General features: G+C 36.3%; 1 protein-coding gene across 2 annotated transcripts in view; it reads right to left on the minus strand.

Moving 5' to 3' along the window:
• The window catches only part of LOC133518612 (uncharacterized), a 254454-nt gene extending 234368 nt beyond the window's left edge, over positions 1 to 20086 (minus strand). For both annotated transcript variants that reach the window (XM_061852274.1, XM_061852276.1), the window contains exon 1: positions 19768 to 20086. The gene's annotated coding sequence lies outside the window, so the exon portion shown is untranslated. The remainder of the gene's footprint in view (positions 1 to 19767) is intronic.
• Between the last annotated feature and the right edge of the window lie 1410 nt (positions 20087 to 21496).

Consider the following 21496-nt stretch of genomic DNA (forward strand, 5'->3'; position numbering starts at 1 on the left):
CATTTCAAGTAGGTTGCCTTGTAAGATTGCGTACGGATAGTTTTTTTGTTTGTTATTTCATCGTATGATATATCAAATGAAAGCTTATTTGAAAGTTGCCGTATTAAAAAAGTTGGCCCAGTTAATGGTCGCCTAGATTAACCGATTTTTATATAAAATGTAGGGAACCATCCATGGTTAAAAAGGCAACCTAGTACAGTTAGTAATATAGTACCTGGGCGACCGAGCTTTGCTCGGTTATAACTATTTATTGTAATATGGTGGTGATAATCTACATAAACTTAAAAAGTAAAATGTGAACTAACAATTATTATTATTTACAATCGATTTTAACCTTACAGCACTTGTCACAGAGTAACGCCATCTATTGTCGATTTCTCTTATTACATAGGTCATTTTTTTTTACTAAATTAAACTTGTGTAAAACAATAAAAATTAAAAAATTATATATAAACTTGAACATATAAAAAAAAAACAAAAGTTAGTCACCGGGCGAGATTCGAACCCGTAACACTCGTTTAGCAGTCCGCGTCTTAACCCACTGGACCAGACGGACAGTGGCCGGCAACACGAAATTAGTCACCATATTCTGCGTCGAAAGAAAAACGCATGAAAACTCGAAAACACGCGTTTTCCCAAACATAAGACTAATCTAGATAGATTGTATACCCCCAAAAACCCCTATATACCAGATTTCAGCGAAATCGTTAGAGCCGTTTCCGAGATCACAGAAATATATATATATACAAGAATTGCTCGTTTAAAGGTATAAGATAAAATAACTTTTCTTTTGATATATCATGTGACGTTTTCGTTTACACAGTAAAAGCACAGTGTAAAAAGTAACAGTGGGCCGACGCCTTTGATGTTTGCGTAAATGCCGACACCGCTCAAGGTCTCCGTACCTGCCTAGGGTTATCACAGACTTACACGACTGCCCAAAAGAGGATGGAAATGTTTTTAGTTTTCATGTTGTATGATGTATGTGTACTAATTTTACAAATGACGTCCATTTTGGAAATAAAGATGGCGGACGTCACTTTTTTGAAAAAGTCGTCATGGGTGTTGTTTTCTGGGTTTTTAGGGGTGTGGATTTCAAAAATGGCATCTATTTTGAAAATAAATATGGCGGACGCTACTTTTTGAAATGGGTGTCGATGTGTGTAGCCGTGATATCAACCACCTTTAATTCTAAAATGGTCTCTATTTTTGAAATCTGCACCAACAAGAACCGCCAAAATTGACGTCATTTTTGTAATTGGAACCCCGAGGAACCTCGGAGATGACACCCATATCGATTTTTAAGAAAAAATAATTTCCGCCATCTTGGATTTCAAAATGAACGTCATTTTCGTAATCGGATCCCCGAGGAACCTCGGAGATGACACCCATATCGATTTTTAAGAAAAATTTATGTCCGCCATCTTGGATTTCAAAATGAACGTCATTTTCGTAATCGGAACCCCGAGGAACCACGGAGATGACACCCATATCGATTTTTAAGAAAAATTAATGTCCGCCATCTTGGATTTCAAAATAGACGTCATTTTCGTAATCGGAATCCCGAGGAACCTCGGATATGACACCCATATCGACTTAAGAAAAAATAATTTCCGCCATCTTGGATTTCAAAATGAACGTCATTTTCATAATCGGATCCCCGAGGAACCTCGGAGATGACACCCATATCGATTTTTAAGAAAAAATAATTTCCGCCATCTTGGATTTCAAAATGAACGTCATTTTCGTAATCGGATCCCCGAGGAACCTCGGAGATGACACCCATATCGATTTTTAAGAAAAATTAATGTCCGCCATCTTGGATTTCAAAATAGACGTCATTTTCGTAATCGGAATCCCGAGGAACCTCGGATATGACACCCATATCGACTTAAGAAAAAATAATTTCCGCCATCTTGGATTTCAAAATAGACGTCATTTTCGTAATCGGAATCCCGAGGAACCTCGGATATGACACCCATATCGACTTTTAAGAAAAAATAATTTCCGCCATCTTGGATTTCAAAATGAACGTCATTTTCGTAATCGGATCCCCGAGGAACCTCGGAAATGACACCCATATCGATTTTTAAGAAAAATTAATGTCCGCCATCTTGGATTTCAAAATGAACGTCATTTTCGTAATCGGAACCCCGAGGAACCTCGGAGATGACACCCATATCGATTTTTAAGAAAAATTAATGTCTGCCATCTTGGATTTCAAAATAGACGTCATTTTCGTAATCGGAATCCCGAGGAACCTCGGATATGACACCCATATCGACTTAAGAAAAAATAATTTCCGCCATCTTGGATTTCAAAATGAACGTCATTTTCATAATCGGATCCCCGAGGAACCTTGGAGATGGACCCCATATCGATTTTTAAGAAAAAATAATGTTCGCCATCTTGGATTGCAAAATGGACGTCATTTTCGTAATCGGAACCTCGAAGAACCTCGGAGATGACACCCATACCGATTTTTAAGAAAAATTAATGTCCGCCATCTTGGGTTCCATAATGGATGTCATTTTCGTAATCGGCACCCTGAGGACTTTCAAAAATAATGAAAACATCAAATACTACATGATACATATACAAACAGAAGCAAGAAACAATTTCTTGCTTTTTAAAGTCTTTTCCTACTCCTCTACTGTTATCTGACATTTATGCATTCATTAACACGAATATAAGAACATACATAAAAGATTTCAAGAAAAGTCTATATTGTCTATTCCTCATAAAAGCTCTTGTGCTTTTATAAGCTATAATGTTACTGCGATTAATGGCTACCAACCTAACAAAACCAAAACGAATACAGTTTTAAACTAAGTGCATTGATGCCAACTTACAAAATATTCATTTGGTTGCATAGTAAAAATAATTACTTCATAAGTCAGAAACACGCATGTGACACCCGTAATATAGCAACACCCATAGACTACGAAGACCGCTTAGCGTTGCTTGTTAGTCTCCGTAGGCTACGGTGGCCAAAATTGAGAAAAAACTGTCCAAAAAATTAATTTAGCAAGTAGCAAGTACCAGGGCCTCATGAGTTACGAGGAGGTGTCGCCGACCGGCCGGCCGCGGCCCGGGGCGGGCCGGGCGCGTAACAAGGTATGCTCGTGCGTCTTGGCTATATACTTTTGCTGTAATTTGTTTACCTAAATTAAGATTTATTTTTGTTGACTCGTAGGAAAAATATTGTATGCAACGTTGTATAAGTAGGTCAAAAAATTCTCGTGGCGTATTCCTTTACAATGTTCGCCTACGCCTTCGGCTCCGGCTCACATTGTAACTCACGCCACTCGCCTTTTTTGACCCTTCTTATACAACTGTTGCATAAAATACTATAAACTACTCATAATTTCTTAAAATAAGTTATAAAACATGTCCGCCATTTTGAATTTGAAAATTGATATCATAATTATGATATATTTTTGTTTACACTGAGACAAATAATTAGCACATGTCGTATGAAATATTTTAATTGTGTGTTTTTTTTATTTTTTTTTATACTACGTCGGTGGCAAACAAGCATACGGCCTGCCTGATGGTAAGCAGTATCCGTAGCCTATGTACGCCTGCAACTCCAGAGGAGCTACATGCGCGTTGCCGACCCTAACACCCTCCCACCCCTCGTTGAGCTCTGGCAACCTTACTCACCGGCAGGAACACAACACTATGAGTAGGGTCTAGTGTTATTTGGCTGCGATTTTCTGTAAGGTGGAGGTACTTCCCCAGTTGGGTTCTGCTCTAGATCTGGAATGACATCCGCTGTGCTGTGCCCTACCTTACAGAGCCAGATGACATTTACAATGCCCATACCTCTCTTATTATGCCTGTGCTAAAAATGTGATTGCGAACTACCTGCAATAACTATACAGTACCTGGGCGACCGAGCTTTGCTCGGTTATAACTAACTATTTATTGTAATATGGTGGTGTATAGGTGATAATCTTAACTACATTCTTTTACTAAATTAAACTTGTCTAAAACAATAAAAATTAAAAAATTATATATAAAATTGAACACATAAAAAAAAACAAAAGTTAGTCACCAGGCGAGATTCGAACCCGTAACACTCGTTTAGCAGTCCGCGTCTTAACCCGCTGGACCAGACGGACAGTGGCCGGCAAAACGAAATTAGCGACCATATTCTGCGTCGAAAGAAAAAACGCATGAAAACTCGAAAACACGCGTTTTCCCAAACATAAGACTAATCTAGATCGATTGTTTACCCCCAAAAACCCCCATATACCAAATTTCAGCAAAATCGTTAGAGCCGTTTCCGAGATCCCGGAAATACATATATACAAGAATTGCTCGTTTAAAGGTGTAAGATAATTAGGCATTAAAACACTCGTGTGATCTTTTTAAGAAACTCACTTCGTTCGTTTCCTAAGCCCACACTCGTGTATTTTAATGCCTTTTATTATGTAGCAGTAACATAAACTACTAATATATGTTGAAAGTAAGTACAGGCGGCTAACACAATGGTAACAAAAGACAAAAGTTTTGAAAATGTAATTTTCATCATCGTCACTTGGCTGTACATTTGAGGGCCTATCGCGAACCACGTTCGACGTGTTACCTCTCTGTCGCACTTGTAAATTCGTACGTAAGTATGACAGGGAGGCAACACGTCGAACGTGGTTCGCGGTAAGCCCTCTGATGCCACCTCCATTAGTCTTTTGTACGCCGGTATAGCCTTCGACTCAATGTATAATCTACACTTTTTATGGAACCGTAGTTCCTCCTTCCCGTAGAAATATTTTACTTTCCCATCACCAAGAAAGATTATTTGCTCGCAGTTATTAGCTGCTCAATTCCTCGTTTTTTCTCTGTTACTAAGTCAGTACAGTACACATATCAAACATTTTTCACTCATTTTGTAGTCATAATAACTTTTATTCTATAATTAAATTCATGTAATGTCCGCATCTAATTTATGTGCACGATAAACAAACAAATGAATGATTTGAAAGAAAAGACAAACAGCGCTTGCGAAGCTGAGCGGGGGGCGCGGGCGGGGCGAGGTATCTATCGCTCACTAGGTCGGCTACGATAGGCTCCCGCGCGCCGAGCCGACATGTTGACGGACCAGCGCGGCGTGGTTATGAATTTCGCGCCTTTTTAAGTTGATTTTACTATTACAATGCAAGCTACACACAGATATTTCTAACTTTCCATAAAATGGCTGCATATATTATTTTATAGTAATAGACTTATCTCTACGGACTTTAATTCAATATTAGATCTTACAGGACAAAAAACGCATATTAATTGTAAAGCACATATCCTATTCTTCTAATTTTTTGCCTTGCCTATTAACTTAAGAATTTAGATATGATATTGTGGATTTTTCAAACTTTAATTCAATATTGACAAAATAATAAGCTAATTTGAGTTTGACAAAGTAGCACGTTGATTTTTTTTCTAAAAATTTGATAGCATAAAGTCTCATACATATTATAAAAGACGATGCTTAAATTTTGTACTTTAATTCAATATTCAAAATTCATCAATAAAAATACATAAATACCTTATTTATATCTAACGCTCGTTCTAAATTTTCTTCATATATTACAAATATGCTTAAAAATATGTCCCATACCAGATAAACATCACTTTTCACTCTTTAGAATTATCGAAACTTATAGGGCAAAAATCCGGTCCCACTATTGGTCTAAGTAAGGGCATTTATTTGTTTGATGAACACATATATTTGTTCGTTATTCATGGATGTTTTCTATATAATGTAACGGGTACATTAATTAATGGGATGGTACAGACAAATCCTGTAAAATAAATATTTATCATCAGTTTCTAAACACAGGCAACATTTTACCATAAAACAAGAGCCATAAAGCTGCTTAAGTTTAATGTTTCATTGATGATGAAAATAATGGAAACATTATTTTAAAATTAATGGCGCCATATATTCCATGACTGGAAAAAAAAACATAGTTTTTATTTGGTGATAGCATTGAAACCATTTGCAGTATATTTCATTAAAAACATTGAAAACATAAAGAATGAATAGGACATTCAACTTTTAACGCATAAAATGGTAGAAAATTTGCAGGTGCCGAGAAAATATCAAAATACACCAAATTTTCTCTTAAACATCCCGTGACTGGTGCCGTTAACATATATCTATTTTACCGCCTTCGCGTATCATCGCGTATTTCACAGTAACACCTGTAATAAGGATTTAAAGAACCGTTGCTTCGTGCACCTAAAATAGATGTGTGCTCAGCTGGTGAAAAGCACATAGAAAATCCAAGATGGCGGCGGTCACGAGCGTTTCAGCGCCGGCGCAGGTGTTTGAACCGTTTCCGGTTATTGTGCTTTGCTTCCGGTCTCATTAGGACTTAGCCTTATGCTGGTCTAGAAACACTAATCTACTATTTGACGACCGGTCTGGCCTAGTGGGTAGTGACCCTGCCTACGAAGCCGATGGTCCCGGGTTCAAATCCTGGTAAGGGCATTATTCGTGTGATGAGCATGGATATTTGTTCCTGAGTCATGGGTGTTTTCTATGTATTTAAGTATTTATAAATATTTATATATTATATATATCGTTGTCTAAGTACCCTCAACACAAGCCTTATTGAGCTTACTGTGGGACTTAGTCAATTTGTGTAATAATGTCCTATAATATTTATTTATTTATTTATCGCAATAAGCAAGTGAAAATTGTCACAGATAAGTGACCCTATACGAAAAACTTCGTTAAATGTCCAATACAATGGCTTTTCATTAATACTTGATTCAATCACACTCACGTCATTTGAAAAAGCGACAAATCAAACAAGAACACACAATACAACATGGCATCGTGTGAAAATTCACCTATTGTTTTGTTTTGATCGTATACTGACAAAATATACCAGTATTTGTCAGAGATTTAACCTCGAGAGGCAACGCATACATGTAACATTTTGTTTATTTTATTTTTATTTTACTTTATTGGGTACACAGAAATCGTACAATATACGGAAGGTGGAAATAACGAACGATATCTCCATGTACCAAAAAGTGTCATCAATAAACTTTAAATAGGTGGCGCTACAATACCTAGAGTACTTGAACAAAAAAATCAAATCATAGACAGCGCAATTCACTCCGTCAATAACGCCTAGGTTCTTAGCTACTCTAGCGCTACTTTGGAGAGATTTGGAACTATTATTTATAGCTGACAGCTGGACACTTTTGCAACAGTTCTACCATAAGAGATACCTTGACGACCGGTTTGGCCTAGTGGTTAGTGACCCTGCCTACGAAGCTGATGGTCCCGGGTTCAAATCCTGGTAAGGGCATTTATTCGTGTGATGAGCATGGATATTTGTTCCTGAGTCATTATTAGACCCAAGGAGGCAAAGAGAGCTTTTATCTATTATTTTAATGTTTGGTGTAAGGAAATCAAATTTTTGCTTTACATCCAGAAGATTTAAAGAGGCGTTATGAATAAAAAGTTCACATTTGCTATAGTTTAGGTCTAAGCCAATTGTTTCAAATTTTGATTTAATGATCGAAAGGTCTGATAGCACGGATTCGAGGTCGCCTCCCAGGGTTCCGTCGTCTAAATACCAAACGTTAAATTTTGATTTTAAATTTTGAATAATTGGATTAATGGCCAAACTGAATATTGCCGGTCCGAGAGGATCACCTTGCTGGCAGCCGACTTCTGAAGATAGCATATTATCGCGGTAAATCAATTTGGTAGGGTCAGCATAGCAATGCAAAAGGTAGTTATATATTTCAGGTATGTTGTTCTTTATTTCTGTCAGCAAGGTATCCCTGTTTACAGAGTTGAAAGCGTTTCGAACATCAATTTTGACCAGCACATCACAGGATGAATTTGTGAGGTAAGTACGTAAGGCATGGACGGCTGCCTCACAACCTCCTTTTATGCCGAAACCGAGCTGTACAGGTTCAAAAAGGGGTTTTAATTTGGAGATTATATACCTGACTGCAATTTTGGAGGCGAGACGTCTTATAGTACAACCAACGGCAATCGGTCTCACCCCTCCGTCCTTTTTAGTAAGGACCCCGTAGGATTGGAAGTTCCAATCCTATACGGGGCTAATCTCATCGCCCTTACTTGGAACCATTTCCGGATTCACGTTGCCTGTGTACATAAGGTTAATTAATTTAGTTAGGGACATAATTTAGTTACATCTCTATTGTATTGTATTAATTATTTATTTTAAGATTATTATTATGTAATGTTTACCCAGGTATTGGCTGTTGTATTTATAAATGTTGTTATGTATTTTTCATGTCACTGTATGATGTTACTATAAATGTTGTATTGACTTGTAAAAGAGCCCTTGAGGCCTACTTGCAGAATAAATTTTTGAATTTTGAATTTTGAATTTTGGCCCACCTGCCATCACTCTGCCTGGCAACATGTCCCGCCCAGCTCCATTTTAATTTGGTAATGACGTGTCCGACGTCTTGCACCTTGGCTTTACATTATTAAGATTTACAATTTCCACCCGCGGACGCTCCGGCTGTGAAATGAGCTCCCTGCCGAGGTTTTCCCGAGGGTATACAGCATGGGGTTCTTTAAAAAAGGAGTGTACAGGTTTTTAAAGGGTCGGCAACGCGCATGTAACACCTCTGGAGTTGCAGGCGTCCATAGGCTACGGTGACTGCTTACCATCAGGCGGGCCGTACGCTTGTTTGCCACCGACGTGGTATTAAAAAATTTTTTAACATCGCAAATGAAAGAAACCTAAGTCGAAGCTGATGTCATCTGTCAGTGAGAGAGGAGGAGAGAATGATGTCAGCTAAGCATTTCTTAAACTAATTTCTTGTTTGGAACTATTTAAAAGTTACACATGGCTATTTCGTAGGAAAACTAAAAATGTATTTTTTTATTCGTCGACTGTAATCGTTGAATTAAGATTTAGGATACTGAACTAAAATTGAATTTCGATGAAAAGGTTTATATTTTAGCTCATATGGAAAATATGATACCAAGTTTAGTAATTATCGTTGTTATCTCAAAGTAATTTAAAATATTACAGTGGTGTGTGACCTTAAAAAGGTGTCTAGAAACGATACCGATAGGAATCTAAAAAAAATTCTAAGTATTTTTTGTAACTATTAATTCAATAAACTTCTTCTTCCTCGCGTTGTCCCGCCATTTTGCCACGGCTCATGGCAGCCTGGGGTCCGCTTTTACGAGAGCTATTGCCATCTGACCTTCCAACCCAGAGGGTAAACTAGGCCTTGTTGGGATTAGTCCGGTTTCCTCACGTTTTCCTTCACAGAAAAGTGACTAGTAAATATCAAATGATATTTCGTACATACGTTCCGAAAAACTCATTGGTACGAGCCGGGGTTTGAACTCGCGACCTCCGGATTGAAAGTCACATGCTCTTTTTTTAAACCGACGCTCACAAATAGGTAACCCAACAACACTTTAAAAAAACCGTTGCATTATGAACCCCTTTGTGAAATTTGTACTTTAATTTAAATTATTAGAGAACACACAGCTAATAACAAACTAATTATTATGTCCACATAAAACAATATCACATAACCTCTCATTAAGTTAATAATACTCTCTGAATAATTGCAATCAAAGGAATTACGGCAATCGGGACACCGCTCTCGACCTTTGTGCGATGTTATAAAAACAATTTATAGTACAATACAAGCCGTATTGTTTAGTAGTACAGCACAGTGTAGCGTGGGACAGTGGTGGCAGTATATATATAGTTCTTTAGATCTTATTTTTAATTTATTCTCCCAATGACTTTTAAATAAATTATACACGACATCCATTTTGTAATTTGACTTTTAATATGAAATTTTAATTTATCGATGTTAGTTTTATAAGTTTTATTTATTCTTGGACATTCTATTATTTAATTTTCAAATTGTTACAAGTGGATGTTATTATTATTTTACTATGAAAAATTTAGCCACTGTTTTATTTTCTTAATTTTTCTATACTGATTTATTTCTCTTTTTTCTATACTCGCCGCTCCTGTCCCCTCTCTCCTGGTGAGAGGGGGGGGGGGGAGAACTTGGCCCTACCCACTAAACCCACTCCGGCGTTTCGCCCTCTTTGCCGTTTACGAGAGCGCCATGGGATCAGTTAATACATAAATAAAGAGGAGTTCAATACAAATTGCAAATACTTAATGTAAACAATCCAATTTACCTTCATTACTTCGTAATCTTGCAACATTTTAGGAAAATCATGATCCTATCCACAGTTTATACACTTAATTTTTAAAATTTTAACAATTTCTACTAAAATATATGATATTTCTGTGAAAATAGCCTGCATACAAATGTTAAGTTATATGTCAAATGCTAACAAAATCTGTCATATTTGTTTACATTATTATTGAACTGCTCTTCAGTGGAGTTCAATACTCTGTACAATATACGCTCAATTTCACAGTACAAAAAAATCCTCTGAGTTACTAAAACGTATGGAATTTTTGTATCTCAAGGGAAAATTGTCCCAAATTAGGCGTGTTTAGTCTGCCCAGAACAAACACAAACTTACCAAATTTTATCCAAATCTGACGAAAAAATCGACAATAGGTATAATTTAAAACGTCCCATTTAACCCTGCCATCGTTAGTTTATAACAATAGTTATAACTAAAAAGCTTTACTTTATTTTTGAAACCACTGCACCCCACTACACTGCGCATAGACCCAAGCTCCAGCCCATTGTTCTGCGGAGAAAAATCATTCGCGAAAATGATTCTTTGTTTCGGCCGCAACAATACGACGATGCGATAGCGGCCGGCCATTACCTCGGGTGTACCTGAACCTTTACTTACTCAACACAGTTAAAATTATATATAACCTAATAAGTAAAGTCTAATTCAAGTTTTGGAGATCCTTTATATCTCTAAGGATAATTTAATGATCTTTTTTATTATATTTTATTTCTGACGTAGTCTTATACATCTGTAAAGAATTTTAGTATTTGTTGGTTATATTTTTTTATCATTGTTTTTTTTTTTTAATTCGACATTTAGAGACTAGACATCTCTAATAAAGTATATTATTTCATTGATTTCATATTTGTGATTGTATTTTTATTGTTTGTAAAAACTTGACATGTAAAAGTGCCCCAGTGGCCTATTTTCTGTATAAATGTTTGATATTTGTCTTTCTGTTAAAATAAGGAGTTACTTGCGCCTAACAAGGACATCGTTATTTTTTTCTTTATGTTTAATATGAACGTGCAATTTTGTCTTTGGTACCTAACTTCACCTTCAACCTAATGACTTATTATCATAAACTATATAAACTTACTCAACTATATCAAGTTAATTACAATTACTCTACACAAGAAATTAATATCTCACAATCAAACGCGAACGCGGGAAAGTACAAAAACTTCTAAGTTCCGCCATCTTTAATCGCCATCTTGAATCGGCCATCTTCCTCCCACAGCCGTCCTAAATTCCCGGCGAAGTGATACGGAGTTTTCCGGCGGTTCCACGGCCTCTGAGTGACAATTGGCACTTATGTGTGCGTGTGCTTTATGTTAGTGAAAAAATTTGCCACAAAAAAGCTGTAGAAATCTTGACTAAGTATTTGATATTCACGGTTACCGCGATAGTTAGGTTGCCAGAGCTCAACGAGGTTGCGGAGTGTTACGGTTGGCAACGCACATGTAAGTTCCTCTGGAGTTGTAGGCGTCCATAGGCTACGTAGACTGCTTACCAACAGGCGGGCCGTATGCTTAATTGCCACCTACGTAGCATAAAAAAATAATCATGAAATAAAACTATTTGAAAATTTATATAATGTAACGGGTAGTTTCGAAACAGGGTAATTTTGAAAATGGCAAATATATAGTTTGGCAAGCCATTTCCGTGAGTATAAAAAGGTGGCTAATTAAAAAAAATGTAGGCCGAAAGGGTTGTCTTTCCATAGAAAATTTGAATTTCGCGCCTTTTTCTACTGACAAAGTAGACTTGCCAGAGTATATAATAAGGTTCAGTTTATAAACAAACTATAGGAAAAAAATCGTATAAAATTATCGATATAGATATATAGATATTCGGAGACGCTGCCTCATATGCGCGAGTTCCGCGTGAAAGCAACGACTAGCAACTGTCTTCCAACGCCGGCCGTAACATGCGGTTCCTGAATACATCATAGAGAATTTATAATATGTGTGTAGATAAAGTAGTGTATATAACTGTACATCATTAGGCATTAACTTCAACTTCTTCAACTTCAACATTTATTGAGCAAATAGGCCACAAGGGCACTTGTACACGTCAACATGGAATTTACATACAAACAAAAACAAGCACATCAACAATTAAGTATAAAATACAATTACAAATAGCTAAAATAATAAAAATAATAAAAAACAAACAGATACAAAAAAAGGTAAAATTATTTAGAGGTGGAAATATCTCTAAATGTCAGAACTAAATGACTTTCATCAAATTATCCTTAGAGATGTATAGAGTCTCTAAGAGTCAAAATTCCGTTTAAAACACTCATGTGATCCTTTTATGAAACTCATTTCGTTCGTTTCATAAACTCACACTCGTATTTTAATGCATTTAATCATATAGCAGTCACAAACTTAACTAAATACTTGTGTTACAAAACATTTAAGGTATGATGCTATTTTACTTGTAAACTATTAAGAACTTCGGTATTTAAAAAAGCCAAAACACTGACAATTACATAACATAACAAAACAACAAATCTCCTAATTTGTATTTATCACCTGTCGCATCATACCATTTAACCGGCGGTTATTGTTAACCGTTACTTAAGTGACGGCTGACCGGAAACTCGGAACGTGCTAAGTGAGCTAACAGATTTATCTTTAAGGGGCTTTTACACTTTCCTTTACGTCGGATTTATTTCTTTAGTATGATAAAATCGATAGCGCTGGCGTAAAAAAACCTAACAAGTTGAAAAACCTACCTATAAAGGATGTGTAGCTGTCATATACAAAAACAATGGGTAGACAGTCTCAAAGGGTGCGTGTCTTATGATAAATAGTTTCATGCCGCAGTAAAATATTGTGATTTGTAGTATTTAATTATAAAATATATTTTTATAATATATTTTTATAATTTTATTTTTTTATCTATGGGCCACTAATTGCCTGAATTTTTTTTTATAATTTGGATATTTCAGGTGGTAGCATTTGCATCCTTTAATACCTAAACACTAATGGTAATTTAAATTTCTTTTCATTTTTACTCGAGTACATATACACCGTGTGCTGGAGGAATACGACAGTATTCAAAGGTGTTTTCTTGACCGCATTTAGAGACTAAAATGTCATATAAAGTTTTCTGAAATCAGTCTTGTTTTCGAGATAGTGACTATTCTTGTAAAAATTTATTTCTTATATAACTTAGTGAAAAACGCCTTTTTTGCTCCGACGGTGCCACTATGTGACTTGATTTAGATATACTTACTGACAAACATTATAGTTCAAAAGAAAACTCGCAATTTTTATCTGTAAATAAAAAAGAATACTTTACTTATTCGTTATGTTTTTTTTTCACCAAGACGTAAAAAGAAATAACGTGTCGTGTGAAGACGACGCAACAAAAAAAATTATTCTATATATAAAAATATTTTGCTCCTTATGGCCTCAGAAATGGTTAAAATCTGTCGGGTTTCTCCAGCCCAGAATGTATATGGGTTCAAGCGAAATGGGCTGGTAGTTAAAAAGGATAGTGTAAAAGCCACTTAATCAAGGTTTGACCCTTTCTCTCTCTTCTCTCTCTCTTTGAACATATATGATTCAATATTCTACATGCGCCATGTATGTTTATTTACACGTCGACAAATAAATTACATTTGTCTTATATGTAACTTTAACGATGGGACATTTTAATGTTTTGTAATGCGTTTAGAATTATAATATAAACATGTTTGTCATGCTTTTTAACTGAAGTATACTAAATGGAGCATTCCATGAAATTATTCCCATTTGAGGCACACCACAAGTTGTGCTGGCTCAGCAGCGGAGTCCGCGGCAAAGTCTGAGCACGCAAAGTACTCTGCATTGGAATCAGCTTATGACTTTGTGCCGGTGGCTATTGAGACAGCGGGGCCTTGGGGTTCAGAGGCTCGCCCCTTTTTCAGGGAGTTAGGGCGTCGCCTGCGAGAGAGGGGCTGCGATCCTCGATCTGGGTCGTATCTGGTTCAACAGGTCTCCATTGCGGTTCAGCGAGGAAACGCAGCGGGAATAATGGGGACCTTTGAGCCAGGTACGATCCAGGGGGGATTATTTTAGATTTAGTTTTATAGTTTATAGATTAAATACAAGAGTTTCCTTTTCTGTGACTATTTAATGCTCAAAAATATGCACAGAAAAATAATCACCTGCTTTGAAGGCCGAAAAGAAAGTCGCAACACAGGAAATAAAATTATGACGTCTGGCCTAGTGGGTACCCTGCCTATGAAGCTGATGGTCCTGGGTTCAAATCCTGGTAAGGGCATTTATTCGTGTGATGAGCACGGATATTTATTCCTGAGTCATGGGTGTTTTGTGTATATTTAAGTATTTATAAATATTTATTTATAATTACATATATCGTTGTCTAAGTATCCTCAACACAAGCCTTAGTCAATTTGTGTAATAATGGAACAAATATTCGTGCCCATCACACAAATAAATGCCCTTACCAGAATTTGAACCCGGAAACCTTAGAAGGTGACAAACGCTTTTGTGTAACCGATGTTAAGTATTTTTACGCTATAAGTTTGGACGCTTCACTGATCCTAGAAAAAAACGTTAATTTCACGCGAAGTATCGAATAAACAAACGATGATAGAGGTCGGTACGCACCAGTGACCTCACGACAGGTGGCATTAGATTTTAGGGTGGAGTTTTTAGGCATCCTTATCATACCATCTGGGTTCGTTATATATTTTTGAACGAGCATCTAAACTGTCCCACTGCTGGCCTCCCCCCCTTGACTTCCACTATTTCCGATTAATTACAGTATCCGTCCCGGGGTCCTACTGCAAAAACCGAAATTCGCAAATTGCGGGGATCTTTCTCTTTTACTTAACTAGACGTAATTAGAGTGACAGAGAAAAATGCCCGCAATTGACGAACTTCGATTTTCGCGGTTATAGCTCAGTTGCTGAGAAATGCGTCCATGTCCCGTCCCGCCATCTCCTCTTATGGCTCCTCTACATGATGGCCCAGCGTAGGCCAGTCCTAGGGACGCATTTATGCGTTAGAGGGAGCAAGTGATATTGCTATCTCATTTCACCGCATAGCTGCGTCCCTTGGACTGGCCTACGCTGGGCCATCGTGTAGAGGAGCCCTTAGGCCGACAACTTCGGCGTTTACCTTGTGGCACCCACTCCGTGGCTAGTTTAACCCACCTCTGTGGGTGCATACATCGTACATGGCCTGCTCATGTTATATATCGATTAATTGAAGCTTTAATATCTTCACTAAAAATTAACATCATAGAAATGCTAATGGATAATTAATACTTTATGATATAATAAAATAACTCAATCATTCCGGAAAACATATGTTAGTTGATTTTGGCCGGTATAGCATGGATTCGACATGGCCACCACGTCTACTCATTATTAATCGTACATAAAAATGTTGCTGTATGTGAGAGGATACGGTGACAGCTAGCTCAGACTCCATCTTTAGTAATATTATATCTATTTTTGGTTCACAAAGACTAAAGGTCTCCCAACTACAACAAAGGTCTCCCAACAACTAAGCCAACGTTTCAAAAATACTATAAATAAATAATAATAATAAATAAATCACGTTGATAATGACATTTAAGACAAACAATTGTTGACATGACAGAAAGTTTTAATCATAGTTCTGCTGTGTAGAGATTATCGATATATAATATGATTCAAATCGACAAGTCCACATCCCTAAAAACTTGCTTAAAACTCACACATACACATTTTTACGCACACATACTTGTCTGCCCACCACCTAAATGGCTACGGTTTGAGTATCAAATTTTGTACTAAGAACAGAAAACGGGGGGGGGGGGGGGGGGCTTGGAATGAAAAGCTGTTCCAACGCGGGTTGCAGCCACACAAATAAACCTACACCCTTTTAAAAAGTCGTCAATCTCACGCTGATTAGAGCTGTATTCAATTAATTCATTTGTTAGTGATGTAACCAGACGGAAGCTTTAGAAGTTATATCACGTATTACGCTTGGAAGTTGAAACAATACTGCGTACAGCATAATTGTGGTTAGTTAAGATATCAACTTGGTCATTTAAGACGCTGGCGTAACAGTGCTTGTAGTTCTTATAGGTACCTACCTAGGTTCTTTACTATATTGGAAAGTTGTGTAGAAGTTCCTTATTCGGAATTTATCTGCATAGAGTCCGTCTAAAGTGCCAATTACATCCACATTATCAGGCCTGATATCAAACCCGATTTCTGACCCGAGCAAGAGCATTTTTCCGTTTCACCAAATATCCGCACATCGTTTAGAATATTTTGAAATGTAAAAAAATGGTCCATATGGAAAAATATCAAACATTGAACATTTTTGGCAATTAGAGACAAAGTATCTTTTACATTTCAAATATTTTTAACGATGTGTTGATATTCCGTGAAACGGAAAACGATTATCTGTCGCGAAATCAGGGCTGCTTTCGGGCCCGATATCGGGTAGTGTGGATGTAATTGGCGCTTAAGCTAACTGCACTGAATTGAAAAGGACATAGTGTGATTATAATCGTCAAATTTTCATAGAAATTTGACATTAATTATGACATTACCGCACGTATGACAAATGCTATGCGTAGTTAACTTGGTAGCCGACTATTTGATAAATAAATAAAACACGTAAATAAGTACTTATGTATGTAGAGGTTATGTGAGGCGATGGATGATCACGCGTCTTCGGTTAGTATTTAAGTTTATTTGTTATTGTATAACACAACTTTACGTTAACGTTTTTGGATAGTAATTATATTGTATGCATTCCACAGTGCCTTAGTGTGTCACTGTAATACCTACTGCGTAATCTGTTTGAATAAAAAAATAAAATAAATAAATAAATAAAAATGTTGCTATCATATCTTAATTAGATCAACAAGGACGCCCGGTCTGGCCTAGTGGGTAGTGACCCTATGACACCGAAGGTCCCGGGTTCGACTCCCGGTAAGGGCATTTATTTGTGTGATGAACCTAGATACATATGTGTTCCTTAGTCATGGGTGTTAGCTATGTATATAAGTATGTATTTTATGTATATACGAATGTATATCGTCGCCTAGTACCCATAGTACAAGCTTTGCTTAGTCTGGGGCTAGGTCTATCTGTATGAGATTGTCCCCAAATAGTACATTACGATACAAGTGCGAAAAATAGGAAATTCGAAACAAGTGGCGATAAATTAAAACACGACCGAAGGGAGTGTTTTATATCGGCACGAGTTGCGAATTACCTATTCGCACATGTATTGTACAACGTTTTACAGTACATATGGCCCTTTAAATGTTCGACAGAGTAACGTAATGTGCTAATTTTCGCACTAGTGCGGCAAAGTAGCATCATATGTACTGTAATATTTATTTATATTCATAAGGTTTATTATTACATATTATAATATGATGCAGAATGCTTTTAAGAAGTAAATTCATCCATATGTGACATTATCTATGAAAAGGGACCTTATTGTCGGTGGCGCTTACTATATTATCAACGATGCTCCTATATTATAAACAACGCCGCGCTACGCAGTGCGGCGTAAGCGCCATCGACAATAAGGTCCCTTTTCATAGATAATGTCACATATTTTGCGATAAAACTTCGTACGACTGAGGACTAGTGATAATTATTATTTTGGGCTTAATTATTCTAAAATACATTGTATTAAGTATTAAATTCGTCATTTGTATTTGAGAAATAGACCTAGGTACTAGATGACTAGACTTTTTGATGTTAAAAATTGACTGTTGAAAATCGGCATTTCTGAATAAAATATTTTCCGATAATAATCCTAAATAAGCACCTAAGAAAATAAACCTAGCTGTGTAACAGCAACAGCTTACCGAGAAAAGCATAGAAATAATTATTTTACAGGAAAACAACAGATTTTTTTACGGAAATTACTAAGTAATACATAATTTAACAGATACAATATCTATTAAAAATAAATTCAAGTGCCTACTAGTAATATGGCCTGTCCAAATGTCACCGATAATCGTATGCGATTTGCAATACATTGCCGTATTTGATGACCAGTCTGGCCTAGTGGGTAGTGACCCTGCCTATGAAGCCGATGGTCCTGGATTCGAATCCCGGTAAGGGCATTTATTTGTGTAATGAGCACAGATATTTGTTCCTGAGTCATGGATGTTTTCTATGTATTTAAGTATTTGTATATTATATATATCGTTGTCTGAGTACCCACAAACAAGCCTTCCTGGCTCACCGTGGGACTTAGTCAATTTTTGTAAGAATGTCCCTATAATATTTATTCATATATGGTCGCTCCAATGAATTCGTTGCTCCAACTCGACCAGAAGCTTATCGAAAATCGCATGCCAATAGTTGTAACGTCTGTATTAGCCTTTACACATAAACAACTACCTAAGCGTGTAGGAATTCATAAAAAATGAAAACGCGTGGCAATATGTGACATTATCTATGAAAAGGGACCTTATTGTCGATGGCGCTTACGCCGCACTGCGTAGCGCGGCGTTGTTTATAATATAGGAGCATTGCTGATAATAGGATAAGCGCCACCGACAATAAGGTCCCTTTTCATAGAAAATGTCACATATTCGTATGTTCATATAGTTAATTAGGCCTAGTTTGCGTGTGTGTACAGCTGTGACTATCAGACGCTCTTTTGTATCAATGTATTTTGAAATCTTACACGAATTGTTTTTAACCACAGTGTTTTTGTCGCGTAATCTATTATTGAATTGCAAAGTTTACGAATTTATGTTTATAAAATGTACCTAAGATTATTGCCTACAAATAGCAAAATGTAGTTATATTTTAGGCAGGTACCTACTTCGAAAAATCATGCTAGTGCGATATAGGCAAATATAAAATTATGATGTTGTTTATAGTTATTTACAATAACAATTTATTTCAGATAATATATAAAAAGTCTGCGCCGGAAATTTAGCTAAAATATTGTTTATTAAATAAAATAAGTAACTACTTTTGATTCATCTTTCGTTTTACGATTATGAACTCGTTAATATATATACTTATACATATTTTTTAATGTAACTATTTCATTTCATTTCCTTCTTTATTGAACCATGGTAAGTACAAGATGTTAAAATATGAAAAAGTATCTCATCTCTCTCCTTAAAACTAGGACAAGTGCTACAAATACTAACTACACACAAAATTACGATTATTAAAATGATGTAATCCATTCAATTCATCTTCACTGTCATTCATTAACTTCCATTCCTCATTGCACAAATCGTCCATCAAATCACAAGCAATCAACGTAAACTCAATCCAAATGTGCTCAGGCATAACGGCGTTACTGAGCTAGAACCGAACAGACAGACGAACATAACGGCACCTCGCCGCAATTATCAAACAAACCTAACTATTTTTCTTAAAAACCCACTAAGAAAGTACCGCAAACAAAATTTAACTTCACACCAAATCGTGAAAAAGTTCCAAAAGTTTGCAATAATAAATACTATAGTATATCGCTACAGCACACCCTAAAAAAACAAAAGACGATCGTCAAAAAACAATAGACGTTAATCAAAAAACAAAACACACTCACCGCACATAAAAGTCACAGTTCACAAACAGAATCACAACACAGCACAGTTTTCGATTTTCGAATTTCGAACACAAGCACTCGCGTGCGTCCGCGTCGGTCGGCGCGCCGTTATGTTCTGCGCAGGCGCGAGGCGGGAAAGCGGAGAGAGCATTGGATGAGCTTTGCCGTGAATGCCGTGATAATTGTATGTTTAGGTTTAGGTTAGAGGCACAATATGAAAAATGAAAATAAAAAAATATTTATTTCCTTATCAAGTAAAGGTTTACAAATTGGCATAAGTGGTTGGGACTTCCTTTTAGGCGAATGAACCTGTATCAGGATACCCGCTCCTCCATAACTTACAGTCTTGTTAGTGTAGGGAAATATTGTATACATGAAAGTTTTATAGCTATTTTATTATATATGCTATTTGATTTGTGTTCTAACCTAATTAAATTAATGAATATATGAGTGAATATACATATAGTAATAATAATAAACCTTTTTATTCCATAAATAAAGTATACAATATTAAATATTAAAAACATTTTTTTTTAATAGTTGAAACTATAAAGAGTATGTATATGAATATTAAATATACATTCGTTTTAAGAGCTCTATACTTGCAGTAATGTAAGAATTGATATTTGACAGTTCTGATTTGAGGCTACAACCTATTTTAACTGATAGCCTTAGCTTATATTATATAGGGAGCGTGCATGAACTGTAGGAGGCAGCACAGGAGCTGTCAGATTTTTGGCGCGAAGCGTAAATGTGATGTTTATTGTTCCGATGTAGCGCAAAAGATGGCAGAACCTACTATGCACAAGAAAACACTTGACGTGTAAATGTGTGAAAGATATAAAACGCACTAGGTCTTGAGTAATTGATTTATTTGTGAATTAAGTACATGATAATATTAAGTCCGACGACCGACGCTCACGTTGGCGCGGGAAGCTCTCTTGACAGCCGCGCCCATGACAGCTGGGCTGTCAGTTAGGGCACGTTTACAAACCCGGACAATATAAATATTAACAACTAATATCAAAATAGAAATAGTTTGATGACAGACGGTGTTTTCCATATAATAATGATATAATGATATAAATTATCTTACATTTCTAACAATCGGCCATCCTGAATTTTGCCTGACCCGAGGCAATAAAGATATAAACTATTTCTTTTCTAAGGATACAATAATAAAACGTGACAATAACGTGCTATCAGGTAATTTTCTAAGGATACAATAATAAAACGTGACAATAACGTGCTAGTAGGCAAGAAAATATACAAAACTTGTCTTACAAACTAAAAAAAAAACATCACTCACACAGATGATTAAGTAGGGTAGTCACCCAGAGGGTTCTAATTATGTGGCGTCGAACAATACGTAATATGTTTCAACATTGAAACGACAAGCTTATTTTATTTTACATTATTTGATATTATATCCAAGCCTTGTGAAGCAAATTAGAAATCTTACTCACTACATTTTCGGCCATCCTTAAGAGATTGGATGTCCTCATTCAATTATTATCAACATAGTTATATTAACAAATATAACTAAGGAAAAAAAATAAACATTATAAGATTCTTTTACTTTTAGTACAACACTACTGGGATAATATTGCCTCTTGATTTACGAACTAGTGACGACGCCCCCGGATAGTCGCTAACTTGATGTGGGGTAACGTAACAGATGTAGATCTAGTGACTTTTCATCTTGTCTCTAGTTATACACATTAGATTT

This window comes from Cydia pomonella, chromosome 6, assembly GCF_033807575.1.
Source record: "Cydia pomonella isolate Wapato2018A chromosome 6, ilCydPomo1, whole genome shotgun sequence".
In the NCBI taxonomy this organism is placed as follows: domain Eukaryota; kingdom Metazoa; phylum Arthropoda; class Insecta; order Lepidoptera; family Tortricidae; genus Cydia; species Cydia pomonella.